This window comes from Lutjanus erythropterus, chromosome 17 (genome assembly GCF_056507025.1).
Source record: "Lutjanus erythropterus isolate fLutEry1 chromosome 17, fLutEry1.hap2, whole genome shotgun sequence".
Classification (NCBI taxonomy): Eukaryota; Metazoa; Chordata; class Actinopteri; order Lutjaniformes; family Lutjanidae; genus Lutjanus; species Lutjanus erythropterus.
The window spans coordinates 32,261,405-32,275,521 of NC_139333.1; positions in this window are offsets into that span (position 1 = coordinate 32,261,405).

Sequence of the window (14,117 nt, forward strand, 5' to 3'; positions counted from 1 at the left end):
AAGCAGGCTCTGCACCCCCATAACTTTGTCTGCACACACACACACACACACACACACACACACACACACCCACACCCACAACACACATACACACACACACAAGTGAACACATCAGAATGTTAGGTGGCTGTGATGTCATCAAAGGCAACGTGATGACGTCACAGACACTGTGCTTTGATCTAGCATGGGCTCTGTGATGCCATCAGTGTTAGGTTATAACCCTAGCACCATGTCATTATCATACCTCCACTGGTTTTCGGGGGATAACTTTTGAAGGGATGGTGGTAGAGACTTGAAACCAAGCTCTGCACCCCCATTTTCGGACATTCCGGATCCAACGGTGCCACCCTGGAGTCTCTACGAGGTCGGGAAGTGGGTCAACCAGAACCTCGAGTACTCTGGTGCATACCTCGACAGGTTTCGGGGGATAACTTTTGAAGGGATGGTGGTAGAGACTTGAAACCAAGCTCTGCACCCCCATTTTCGGACATTCCGGATCCAACGGTGCCACCCTCGCTTCTCTACGAGGTCGGGAAGTGGGTCAACCAGAACCTTGAGGACTCTGGTGCATACCTCGACGGGTTTTTGGAGGATAACGTTTGAAGGAAAGGTGGTAGAGACGTGAAACTAAGCTCTGCACCCCCATTTTTGGACATTCCGGATCCAAGGGTACCACCATCGAGTCTCTACAAGGTTGGGAAGTGGGTCAACTAGAACCTCGAGGACTCTGGTGCATACCTGGACGGGTTTTTGTGGAATAACTTTTGAAGTGAATGTGGTACAGACTTGAAAGCAGGCTCTGCACCCCCATAACTTTGTCTGCACACACACACACACACACACACACACACCCACACCCACAACACACATACACACACACACAAGTGAACACATCAGAATGTTAGGTGGCTGTGATGTCATCAAAGGCAACGTGATGATGTCACAGACACTGTGCTTTGATCTAGCATGGGCTCTGTGATGCCATCAGTGTTAGGTTATAACCCTAGCACCATGTCATTATCATACCTCCACTGGTTTTCGGGGGATAACTTTTGAAGGGATGGTGGTAGAGACTTGAAACCAAGCTCTGCACCCCCATTTTCGGACATTCCGGATCCAACGGTGCCACCCTCGAGTCTCTACAAGGTCGGGAAGTGGGTCAACCAGAACCTTGAAGACTCTGGTGCATACCTCGACGGGTTTTTGGAGGATAACGTTTGAAGGAAAGGTGGTAGAAACGTGAAACTAAGCTCTGCACCCCCATTTTTGGACATTCCGGATCCAAGGGTACCACCATCGAGTCTCTACAAGGTTGGGAAGTGGGTCAACTAGAACCTCGAGGACTCTGGTGCATACCTGGACGGGTTTTTGTGGAATAACTTTTGAAGTGAATGTGGTACAGACTTGAAAGCAGGCTCTGCACCCCCATAACTTTGTCTGCACACACACACACACACACACACACACACCCACAGCCACAACACACATACACACACACACAAGTGAACACATCAGAATGTTAGGTGGCTGTGATGTCATCAAAGGCAACGTGATGACGTCACAGACACTGTGCTTTGATCTAGCATGGGCTCTGTGATGCCATCAGTGTTAGGTTATAACCCTAGCACCATGTCATTATCATACCTCCACTGGTTTTCGGGGGATAACTTTTGAAGGGATGGTGGTAGAGACTTGAAACCAAGGTCTGCACCCCCATTTTCGGACATTCCGGATCCAACGGTGCCACCCTCGAGTCTCTACGAGGTTGGGAAGTGGGTCAACAAGAACCTCGAGGACTCTGGTGCATACCTCGACAGGTTTCGGGGGATAACTTTTGAAGGGATGGTGGTAGAGACTTGAAACCAAGCTCTGCACCCCCATTTTCGGACATTCCGGATCCAACGGTGCCACCATCGAGTCTCTACGACGTCGGGAAGTGGGTCAACCAGAACCTCGAGGACTCTGGTGCATACCTCGATGGGTTTTTGGAGGATAACGTTTGAAGGAAAGGTGGTAGAGACGTGAAACTAAGCTCTGCACCCCCATTTTTGGACATTCCGGATCCAAGGGTACCACCATCGAGTCTCTACAAGGTTGGGAAGTGGGTCAACTAGAACCTCGAGGACTCTGGTGCATACCTGGACGGGTTTTTGTGGAATAACTTTTGAAGTGAATGTGGTACAGACTTGAAAGCAGGCTCTGCACCCCCATAACTTTGTCTGCACACACACACACACACACACACACACACACACCCACACCCACAACACACATACACACACACACAAGTGAACACATCAGAATGTTAGGTGGCTGTGATGTCATCAAAGGCAACGTGATGACGTCACAGACACTGTGCTTTGATCTAGCATGGGCTCTGTGATGCCATCAGTGTTAGGTTATAACCCTAGCACCATGTCATTATCATACCTCCACTGGATTTCGGGGGATAACTTTTGAAGGGATGGTGGTAGAGACTTGAAACCAAGCTCTGCACCCCCATTTTCGGACATTACGGATCCAACGGTGCCACCCTCGAGTCTCTACGAGGTCGGGAAGTGGGTCAACCAGAACCTTGAAGACTCTGGTGCATACCTCGACGGGTTTTTGGAGGATAACGTTTGAAGGAAAGGTGGTAGAGACGTGAAACTAAGCTCTGCACCCCCATTTTTGGACATTCCGGATCCAAGGGTACCACCATCGAGTCTCTACAAGGTTGGGAAGTGGGTCAACTAGAACCTCGAGGACTCTGGTGCATACCTGGACGGGTTTTTGTGGAATAACTTTTGAAGTGAATGTGGTACAGACTTGAAAGCAGGCTCTGCACCCCCATAACTTTGTCTGCACACACACACACTCACACACACACACACCCACACCCACAACACACATACACACACACACAAGTGAACACATCAGAATGTTAGGTGGCTGTGATGTCATCAAAGGCAACGTGATGACGTCACAGACACTGTGCTTTGATCTAGCATGGGCTCTGTGATGCCATCAGTGTTAGGTTATAACCCTAGCACCATGTCATTATCATGCCTCCACTGGTTTTCGGGGGATAACTTTTGAAGGGATGGTGGTAGAGACTTGAAACCAAGCTCTGCACCCCCATTTTCGGACATTCCGGATCCAACGGTGCCACCCTCGAGTCTCTACGAGGTCGGGAAGTGGGTCAACCAGAACCTCGAGGACTCTGGTGCATACCTCGACAGGTTTTGGGGGATAACTTTTGAAGGGATGGTGGTAGAGACTTGAAACCAAGCTCTGCACCCCCATTTTCGGACATTCCGGATCCAACGGTGCCACCCTCGAGTCTCTACGAGGTCGGGAAGTGGGTCAACCAGAACCTCGAGGACTCTGGTGCATACCTCGACAGGTTTTGGGGGATAACTTTTGAAGGGATGGTGGTAGAGACTTGAAACCAAGCTCTGCACCCCCATTTTCGGACATTCCGGATACAACGGTGCCACCATCGAGTCTCTACGAGGTCGGGAAGTGGGTCAACCAGAACCTCAAGGACTCTGGTGCATACCTCGATGGGTTTTTGGAGGATAACGTTTGAAGGAAAGGTGGTAGAGACGTGAAACTAAGCTCTGCACCCCCATTTTTGGACATTCCGGATCCAAGGGTACCACCATCGAGTCTCTACAAGGTTGGGAAGTGGGTCAACTAGAACCTCGAGGACTCTGGTGCATACCTCGATGGGTTTTTGGAGGATAACGTTTGAAGGAAAGGTGGTAGAGACGTGAAACTAAGCTCTGAACCCCCATTTTTGGACATTCCGGATCCAAGGGTACCACCATCGAGTCTCTACAAGGTTGGGAAGTGGGTCAACTAGAACCTCGAGGACTCTGGTGCATACCTGGACGGGTTTTTGTGGAATAACTTTTGAAGTGAATGTGGTACAGACTTGAAAGCAGGCTCTGCACCCCCATAACTTTGTCTGCACACACACACACACACACACACACACACACCCACACCCACAACACACATACACACACACACAAGTGAACACATCAGAATGTTAGGTGGCTGTGATGTCATCAAAGGCAACGTGATGACGTCACAGACACTGTGCTTTGATCTAGCATGGGCTCTGTGATGCCATCAGTGTTAGGTTATAACCCTAGCACCATGTCATTATCATACCTCCACTGGTTTTCGGGGGATAACTTTTGAAGGGATGGTGGTAGAGATTTGAAACCAAGCTCTGCACCCCCATTTTCGGACATTCCGGATCCAACGGTGCCACCCTCGAGTCTCTACGAGGTCGGGAAGTGGGTCAACCAGAACCTCGAGGACTCTGGTGCATACCTCGACAGGTTTCGGGGGATAACTTTTGAAGGGATGGTGGTAGAGACTTGAAACCAAGCTTTGCACCCCCATTTTCGGACATTCCGGATACAACGGTGCCACCATCGAGTCTCTACGACGTCGGGAAGTGGGTCAACTAGAACCTCGAGGACTCTGGTGCATACCTGGACGGGTTTTTGTGGAATAACTTTTGAAGTGAATGTGGTACAGACTTGAAAGCAGGCTCTGCACCCCCATAACTTTGTCTGCACACACACACACACACACACACACACACACCCCCACACCCACAACACACATACACACACACACAAGTGAACACATCAGAATGTTAGGTGGCTGTGATGTCATCAAAGGCAACGTGATGACGTCACAGACACTGTGCTTTGATCTAGCATGGGCTCTGTGATGCCATCAGTGTTAGGTTATAACCCTAGCACCATGTCATTATCATACCTCCACTGGTTTTCGGGGGATAACTTTTGAAGGGATGGTGGTAGAGACTTGAAACCAAGCTCTGCACCCCCATTTTCGGACATTCCGGATCCAACGGTGCCACCCTCGAGTCTCTACGAGGTTGGGAAGTGGGTCAACAAGAACCTCGAGGACTCTGGTGCATACCTCGACAGGTTTCGGGGGATAACTTTTGAAGGGATGGTGGTAGAGACTTGAAACCAAGCTCTGCACCCCCATTTTCGGACATTCCGGATCCAACGGTGCCACCATCGAGTCTCTACGACGTCGGGAAGTGGGTCAACCAGAACCTCGAGGACTCTGGTGCATACCTCGATGGGTTTTTGGAGGATAACGTTTGAAGGAAAGGTGGTAGAGACGTGAAACTAAGCTCTGCACCCCCATTTTTGGACATTCCGGATCCAAGGGTACCACCATCGAGTCTCTACAAGGTTGGGAAGTGGGTCAACTAGAACCTCGAGGACTCTGGTGCATACCTGGACGGGTTTTTGTGGAATAACTTTTGAAGTGAATGTGGTACAGACTTGAAAGCAGGCTCTGCACCCCCATAACTTTGTCTGTACACACACACACACACACACACACACACACACCCACACCCACAACACACATACACACACACACAAGTGAACACATCAGAATGTTAGGTGGCTGTGATGTCATCAAAGGCAACGTGATGACGTCACAGACACTGTGCTTTGATCTAGCATGGGCTCTGTGATGCCATCAGTGTTAGGTTATAACCCTAGCACCATGTCATTATCATACCTCCACTGGTTTTCGGGGGATAACTTTTGAAGGGATGGTGGTAGAGACTTGAAACCAAGCTCTGCACCCCCATTTTCGGACATTCCGGATCCAACGGTGCCACCCTCGAGTCTCTACGAGGTCGGGAAGTGGGTCAACCAGAACCTCGAGGACTCTGGTGCATACCTCGACAGGTTTTGGGGGATAACTTTTGAAGGGATGGTGGTAGAGACTTGAAACCAAGCTCTGCACCCCCATTTTCGGACATTCCGGATCCAACGGTGCCACCCTCGAGTCTCTACGAGGTCGGGAAGTGGGTCAACCAGAACCTCGAGGACTCTGGTGCATACCTCGACAGGTTTTGGGGGATAACTTTTGAAGGGATGGTGGTAGAGACTTGAAACCAAGCTCTGCACCCCCATTTTTCGGACATTCCGGATCCAACGGTGCCACCATCGAGTCTCTACGACGTCGGGAAGTGGGTCAGCCAGAACCTCGAGGACTCTGGTGCATACCTCGACAGGTTTCGGGGGCTAACTTTTGAAGGGATGGTGGTAGAGACTTGAAACCAAGCTCTGCACCCCCATTTTCGGACATTCCGGATCCAACGGTGCCACCATCGAGTCTCTACGACGTCGGGAAGTGGGTCAACCAGAACCTCGAGGACTCTGGTGCATACCTCGATGGGTTTTTGGAGGATAACGTTTGAAGGAAAGGTGGTAGAGACGTGAAACTAAGCTCTGCACCCCCATTGTTGGACATTCCGGATCCAAGGGTACCACCATCGAGTCTCTACAAGGTTGGGAAGTGGGTCAACTAGAACCTCGAGGACTCTGGTGCATACCTGGACGGGTTTTTGTGGAATAACTTTTGAAGTGAATGTGGTACAGACTTGAAAGCAGGCTCTGCACCCCCATAACTTTGTCTGCACACACACACACACACACACACACACACACACACACACACACACCCACAACACACATACACACACACACAAGTGAACACATCAGAATGTTAGGTGGCTGTGATGTCATCAAAGGCAACGTGATGACGTCACAGACACTGTGCTTTGATCTAGCATGGGCTCTGTGATGCCATCAGTGTTAGGTTATAACCCTAGCACCATGTCATTATCATACCTCCACTGGATTTCGGGGGATAACTTTTGAAGGGATGGTGGTAGAGACTTGAAACCAAGCTCTGCACCCCCATTTTCGGACATTCCGGATCCAACGGTGCCACCCTCGAGTCTCTACGACGTCGGGAAGTGGGTCAACCAGAACCTCGAGGACTCTGGTGCATACCTCGACAGGTTTCGGGGGATAACTTTTGAAGGGATGGTGGTAGAGACTTGAAACCAAGCTCTGCACCCCCATTTTCGGACATTCCGGATCCAACGGTGCCACCATCGAGTCTCTACGACGTCGGGAAGTGGGTCAACCAGAACCTCGAGGACTCTGGTGCATACCTCGATGGGTTTTTGGAGGATAACGTTTGAAGGAAAGGTGGTAGAGACGTGAAACTAAGCTCTGCACCCCCATTTTTGGACATTCCGGATCCAAGGGTACCACCATCGAGTCTCTACAACGTTGGGAAGTGGGTCAACTAGAACCTCGAGGACTCTGGTGCATACCTGGACGGGTTTTTGTGGAATAACTTTTGAAGTGAATGTGGTACAGACTTGAAAGCAGGCTCTGCACCCCCATAACTTTGTCTGCACACACACACACTCACACACACACACACCCACACCCACAACACACATACACACACACACAAGTGAACACATCAGAATGTTAGGTGGCTGTGATGTCATCAAAGGCAACGTGATGATGTCACAGACACTGTGCTTTGATCTAGCATGGGCTCTGTGATGCCATCAGTGTTAGGTTATAACCCTAGCACCATGTCATTATCATACCTCCACTGGTTTTCGGGGGATAACTTTTGAAGGGATGGTGGTAGAGACTTGAAACCAAGCTCTGCACCCCCATTTTCGGACATTCCGGATCCAACGGTGCCACCATCGAGTCTCTACAACGTCGGGAAGTGGGTCAACCAGAACCTTGAAGACTCTGGTGCATACCTCGACGGGTTTTTGGAGGATAACGTTTGAAGGAAAGGTGGTAGAAACGTGAAACTAAGCTCTGCACCCCCATTTTTGGACATTCCGGATCCAAGGGTACCACCATCGAGTCTCTACAAGGTTGGGAAGTGGGTCAACTAGAACCTCGAGGACTCTGGTGCATACCTGGACGGGTTTTTGTGGAATAACTTTTGAAGTGAATGTGGTACAGACTTGAAAGCAGGCTCTGCACCCCCATAACTTTGTCTGCACACACACACACACACACACACACACACCCACAGCCACAACACACATACACACACACACAAGTGAACACATCAGAATGTTAGGTGGCTGTGATGTCATCAAAGGCAACGTGATGACGTCACAGACACTGTGCTTTGATCTAGCATGGGCTCTGTGATGCCATCAGTGTTAGGTTATAACCCTAGCACCATGTCATTATCATACCTCCACTGGTTTTCGGGGGATAACTTTTGAAGGGATGGTGGTAGAGACTTGAAACCAAGGTCTGCACCCCCATTTTCGGACATTCCGGATCCAACGGTGCCACCCTCGAGTCTCTACGAGGTTGGGAAGTGGGTCAACAAGAACCTCGAGGACTCTGGTGCATACCTCGACAGGTTTCGGGGGATAACTTTTGAAGGGATGGTGGTAGAGACTTGAAACCAAGCTCTGCACCCCCATTTTCGGACATTCCGGATCCAACGGTGCCACCATCGAGTCTCTACGACGTCGGGAAGTGGGTCAACCAGAACCTCGAGGACTCTGGTGCATACCTCGATGGGTTTTTGGAGGATAACGTTTGAAGGAAAGGTGGTAGAGACGTGAAACTAAGCTCTGCACCCCCATTTTTGGACATTCCGGATCCAAGGGTACCACCATCGAGTCTCTACAAGGTTGGGAAGTGGGTCAACTAGAACCTCGAGGACTCTGGTGCATACCTGGACGGGTTTTTGTGGAATAACTTTTGAAGTGAATGTGGTACAGACTTGAAAGCAGGCTCTGCACCCCCATAACTTTGTCTGCACACACACACACACACACACACACACACACACCCACACCCACAACACACATACACACACACACAAGTGAACACATCAGAATGTTAGGTGGCTGTGATGTCATCAAAGGCAACGTGATGACGTCACAGACACTGTGCTTTGATCTAGCATGGGCTCTGTGATGCCATCAGTGTTAGGTTATAACCCTAGCACCATGTCATTATCATACCTCCACTGGTTTTCGGGGGATAACTTTTGAAGGGATGGTGGTAGAGACTTGAAACCAAGCTCTGCACCCCCATTTTCGGACATTCCGGATCCAACGGTGCCACCCTCGAGTCTCTACGACGTCGGGAAGTGGGTCAACCAGAACCTCGAGGACTCTGGTGCATACCTCGACAGGTTTTGGGGGATAACTTTTGAAGGGATGGTGGTAGAGACTTGAAACCAAGCTCTGCACCCCCATTTTCGGACATTCCGGATCCAACGGTGCCACCATCGAGTCTCTACGACGTCGGGAAGTGGGTCAACCAGAACCTCGAGGACTCTGGTGCATACCTCGATGGGTTTTTGGAGGATAACGTTTGAAGGAAAGGTGGTAGAGACGTGAAACTAAGCTCTGCACCCCCATTTTTGGACATTACGGATCCAAGGGTACCACCATCGAGTCTCTACAAGGTTGGGAAGTGGGTCAACTAGAACCTCGAGGACTCTGGTGCATACCTGGACGGGTTTTTGTGGAATAACTTTTGAAGTGAATGTGGTACAGACTTGAAAGCAGGCTCTGCACCCCCATAACTTTGTCTGCACACACACACACACACACACACACACACACACACACACACACCCACAACACACATACACACACACACAAGTGAACACATCAGAATGTTAGGTGGCTGTGATGTCATCAAAGGCAACGTGATGACGTCACAGACACTGTGCTTTGATCTAGCATGGGCTCTGTGATGCCATCAGTGTTAGGTTATAACCCTAGCACCATGTCATTATCATACCTCCACTGGATTTCGGGGGATAACTTTTGAAGGGATGGTGGTAGAGACTTGAAACCAAGCTCTGCACCCCCATTTTCGGACATTACGGATCCAACGGTGCCACCCTCGAGTCTCTACGAGGTCGGGAAGTGGGTCAACCAGAACCTTGAAGACTCTGGTGCATACCTCGACGGGTTTTTGGAGGATAACGTTTGAAGGAAAGGTGGTAGAGACGTGAAACTAAGCTCTGCACCCCCATTTTTGGACATTCCGGATCCAAGGGTACCACCATCGAGTCTCTACAAGGTTGGGAAGTGGGTCAACTAGAACCTCGAGGACTCTGGTGCATACCTGGACGGGTTTTTGTGGAATAACTTTTGAAGTGAATGTGGTACAGACTTGAAAGCAGGCTCTGCACCCCCATAACTTTGTCTGCACACACACACACTCACACACACACACACCCACACCCACAACACACATACACACACACACAAGTGAACACATCAGAATGTTAGGTGGCTGTGATGTCATCAAAGGCAACGTGATGACGTCACAGACACTGTGCTTTGATCTAGCATGGGCTCTGTGATGCCATCAGTGTTAGGTTATAACCCTAGCACCATGTCATTATCATGCCTCCACTGGTTTTCGGGGGATAACTTTTGAAGGGATGGTGGTAGAGACTTGAAACCAAGCTCTGCACCCCCATTTTCGGACATTCCGGATCCAACGGTGCCACCCTCGAGTCTCTACGAGGTCGGGAAGTGGGTCAACCAGAACCTCGAGGACTCTGGTGCATACCTCGACAGGTTTTGGGGGATAACTTTTGAAGGGATGGTGGTAGAGACTTGAAACCAAGCTCTGCACCCCCATTTTCGGACATTCCGGATCCAACGGTGCCACCCTCGAGTCTCTACGAGGTCGGGAAGTGGGTCAACCAGAACCTCGAGGACTCTGGTGCATACCTCGACAGGTTTTGGGGGATAACTTTTGAAGGGATGGTGGTAGAGACTTGAAACCAAGCTCTGCACCCCCATTTTCGGACATTCCGGATACAACGGTGCCACCATCGAGTCTCTACGAGGTCGGGAAGTGGGTCAACCAGAACCTCAAGGACTCTGGTGCATACCTCGATGGGTTTTTGGAGGATAACGTTTGAAGGAAAGGTGGTAGAGACGTGAAACTAAGCTCTGCACCCCCATTTTTGGACATTCCGGATCCAAGGGTACCACCATCGAGTCTCTACAAGGTTGGGAAGTGGGTCAACTAGAACCTCGAGGACTCTGGTGCATACCTCGATGGGTTTTTGGAGGATAACGTTTGAAGGAAAGGTGGTAGAGACGTGAAACTAAGCTCTGAACCCCCATTTTTGGACATTCCGGATCCAAGGGTACCACCATCGAGTCTCTACAAGGTTGGGAAGTGGGTCAACTAGAACCTCGAGGACTCTGGTGCATACCTGGACGGGTTTTTGTGGAATAACTTTTGAAGTGAATGTGGTACAGACTTGAAAGCAGGCTCTGCACCCCCATAACTTTGTCTGCACACACACACACACACACACACACACACACCCACACCCACAACACACATACACACACACACAAGTGAACACATCAGAATGTTAGGTGGCTGTGATGTCATCAAAGGCAACGTGATGACGTCACAGACACTGTGCTTTGATCTAGCATGGGCTCTGTGATGCCATCAGTGTTAGGTTATAACCCTAGCACCATGTCATTATCATACCTCCACTGGTTTTCGGGGGATAACTTTTGAAGGGATGGTGGTAGAGATTTGAAACCAAGCTCTGCACCCCCATTTTCGGACATTCCGGATCCAACGGTGCCACCCTCGAGTCTCTACGAGGTCGGGAAGTGGGTCAACCAGAACCTCGAGGACTCTGGTGCATACCTCGACAGGTTTCGGGGGATAACTTTTGAAGGGATGGTGGTAGAGACTTGAAACCAAGCTCTGCACCCCCATTTTCAGACATTCCGGATACAACGGTGCCACCATCGAGTCTCTACGACGTCGGGAAGTGGGTCAACCAGAACCTCGAGGACTCTGGTGCATACCTGGACGGGTTTTTGTGGAATAACTTTTGAAGTGAATGTGGTACAGACTTGAAAGCAGGCTCTGCACCCCCATAACTTTGTCTGCACACACACACACACACACACACACACACACCCACACCCACAACACACATACACACACACACAAGTGAACACATCAGAATGTTAGGTGGCTGTGATGTCATCAAAGGCAACGTGATGACGTCACAGACACTGTGCTTTGATCTAGCATGGGCTCTGTGATGCCATCAGTGTTAGGTTATAACCCTAGCACCATGTCATTATCATACCTCCACTGGTTTTCGGGGGATAACTTTTGAAGGGATGGTGGTAGAGATTTGAAACCAAGCTCTGCACCCCCATTTTCGGACATTCCGGATCCAACGGTGCCACCCTCGAGTCTCTACGAGGTCGGGAAGTGGGTCAACCAGAACCTCGAGGACTCTGGTGCATACCTCGACAGGTTTCGGGGGATAACTTTTGAAGGGATGGTGGTAGAGACTTGAAACCAAGCTTTGCACCCCCATTTTCGGACATTCCGGATACAACGGTGCCACCATCGAGTCTCTACGACGTCGGGAAGTGGGTCAACTAGAACCTCGAGGACTCTGGTGCATACCTGGACGGGTTTTTGTGGAATAACTTTTGAAGTGAATGTGGTACAGACTTGAAAGCAGGCTCTGCACCCCCATAACTTTGTCTGCACACACACACACACACACACACACACACCCCCACACCCACAACACACATACACACACACACAAGTGAACACATCAGAATGTTAGGTGGCTGTGATGTCATCAAAGGCAACGTGATGACGTCACAGACACTGTGCTTTGATCTAGCATGGGCTCTGTGATGCCATCAGTGTTAGGTTATAACCCTAGCACCATGTCATTATCATACCTCCACTGGTTTTCGGGGGATAACTTTTGAAGGGATGGTGGTAGAGACTTGAAACCAAGCTCTGCACCCCCATTTTCGGACATTCCGGATCCAACGGTGCCACCCTCGAGTCTCTACGAGGTTGGGAAGTGGGTCAACAAGAACCTCGAGGACTCTGGTGCATACCTCGACAGGTTTCGGGGGATAACTTTTGAAGGGATGGTGGTAGAGACTTGAAACCAAGCTCTGCACCCCCATTTTCGGACATTCCGGATCCAACGGTGCCACCATCGAGTCTCTACGACGTCGGGAAGTGGGTCAACCAGAACCTCGAGGACTCTGGTGCATACCTCGATGGGTTTTTGGAGGATAACGTTTGAAGGAAAGGTGGTAGAGACGTGAAACTAAGCTCTGCACCCCCATTTTTGGACATTCCGGATCCAAGGGTACCACCATCGAGTCTCTACAAGGTTGGGAAGTGGGTCAACTAGAACCTCGAGGACTCTGGTGCATACCTGGACGGGTTTTTGTGGAATAACTTTTGAAGTGAATGTGGTACAGACTTGAAAGCAGGCTCTGCACCCCCATAACTTTGTCTGTACACACACACACACACACACACACACACACACCCACACCCACAACACACATACACACACACACAAGTGAACACATCAGAATGTTAGGTGGCTGTGATGTCATCAAAGGCAACGTGATGACGTCACAGACACTGTGCTTTGATCTAGCATTGGCTCTGTGATGCCATCAGTGTTAGGTTATAACCCTAGCACCATGTCATTATCATACCTCCACTGGTTTTCGGGGGATAACTTTTGAAGGGATGGTGGTAGAGACTTGAAACCAAGCTCTGCACCCCCATTTTCGGACATTCCGGATCCAACGGTGCCACCCTCGAGTCTCTACGAGGTCGGGAAGTGGGTCAACCAGAACCTCGAGGACTCTGGTGCATACCTCGACAGGTTTTGGGGGATAACTTTTGAAGGGATGGTGGTAGAGACTTGAAACCAAGCTCTGCACCCCCATTTTCGGACATTCCGGATCCAACGGTGCCACCCTCGAGTCTCTACGAGGTCGGGAAGTGGGTCAACCAGAACCTCGAGGACTCTGGTGCATACCTCGACAGGTTTTGGGGGATAACTTTTGAAGGGATGGTGGTAGAGACTTGAAACCAAGCTCTGCACCCCCATTTTTCGGACATTCCGGATCCAACGGTGCCACCATCGAGTCTCTACGACGTCGGGAAGTGGGTCAACCAGAACCTCGAGGACTCTGGTGCATACCTCGACAGGTTTCGGGGGCTAACTTTTGAAGGGATGGTGGTAGAGACTTGAAACCAAGCTCTGCACCCCCATTTTCGGACATTCCGGATCCAACGGTGCCACCATCGAGTCTCTACGACGTCGGGAAGTGGGTCAACCAGAACCTCGAGGACTCTGGTGCATACCTCGATGGGTTTTTGGAGGATAACGTTTGAAGGAAAGGT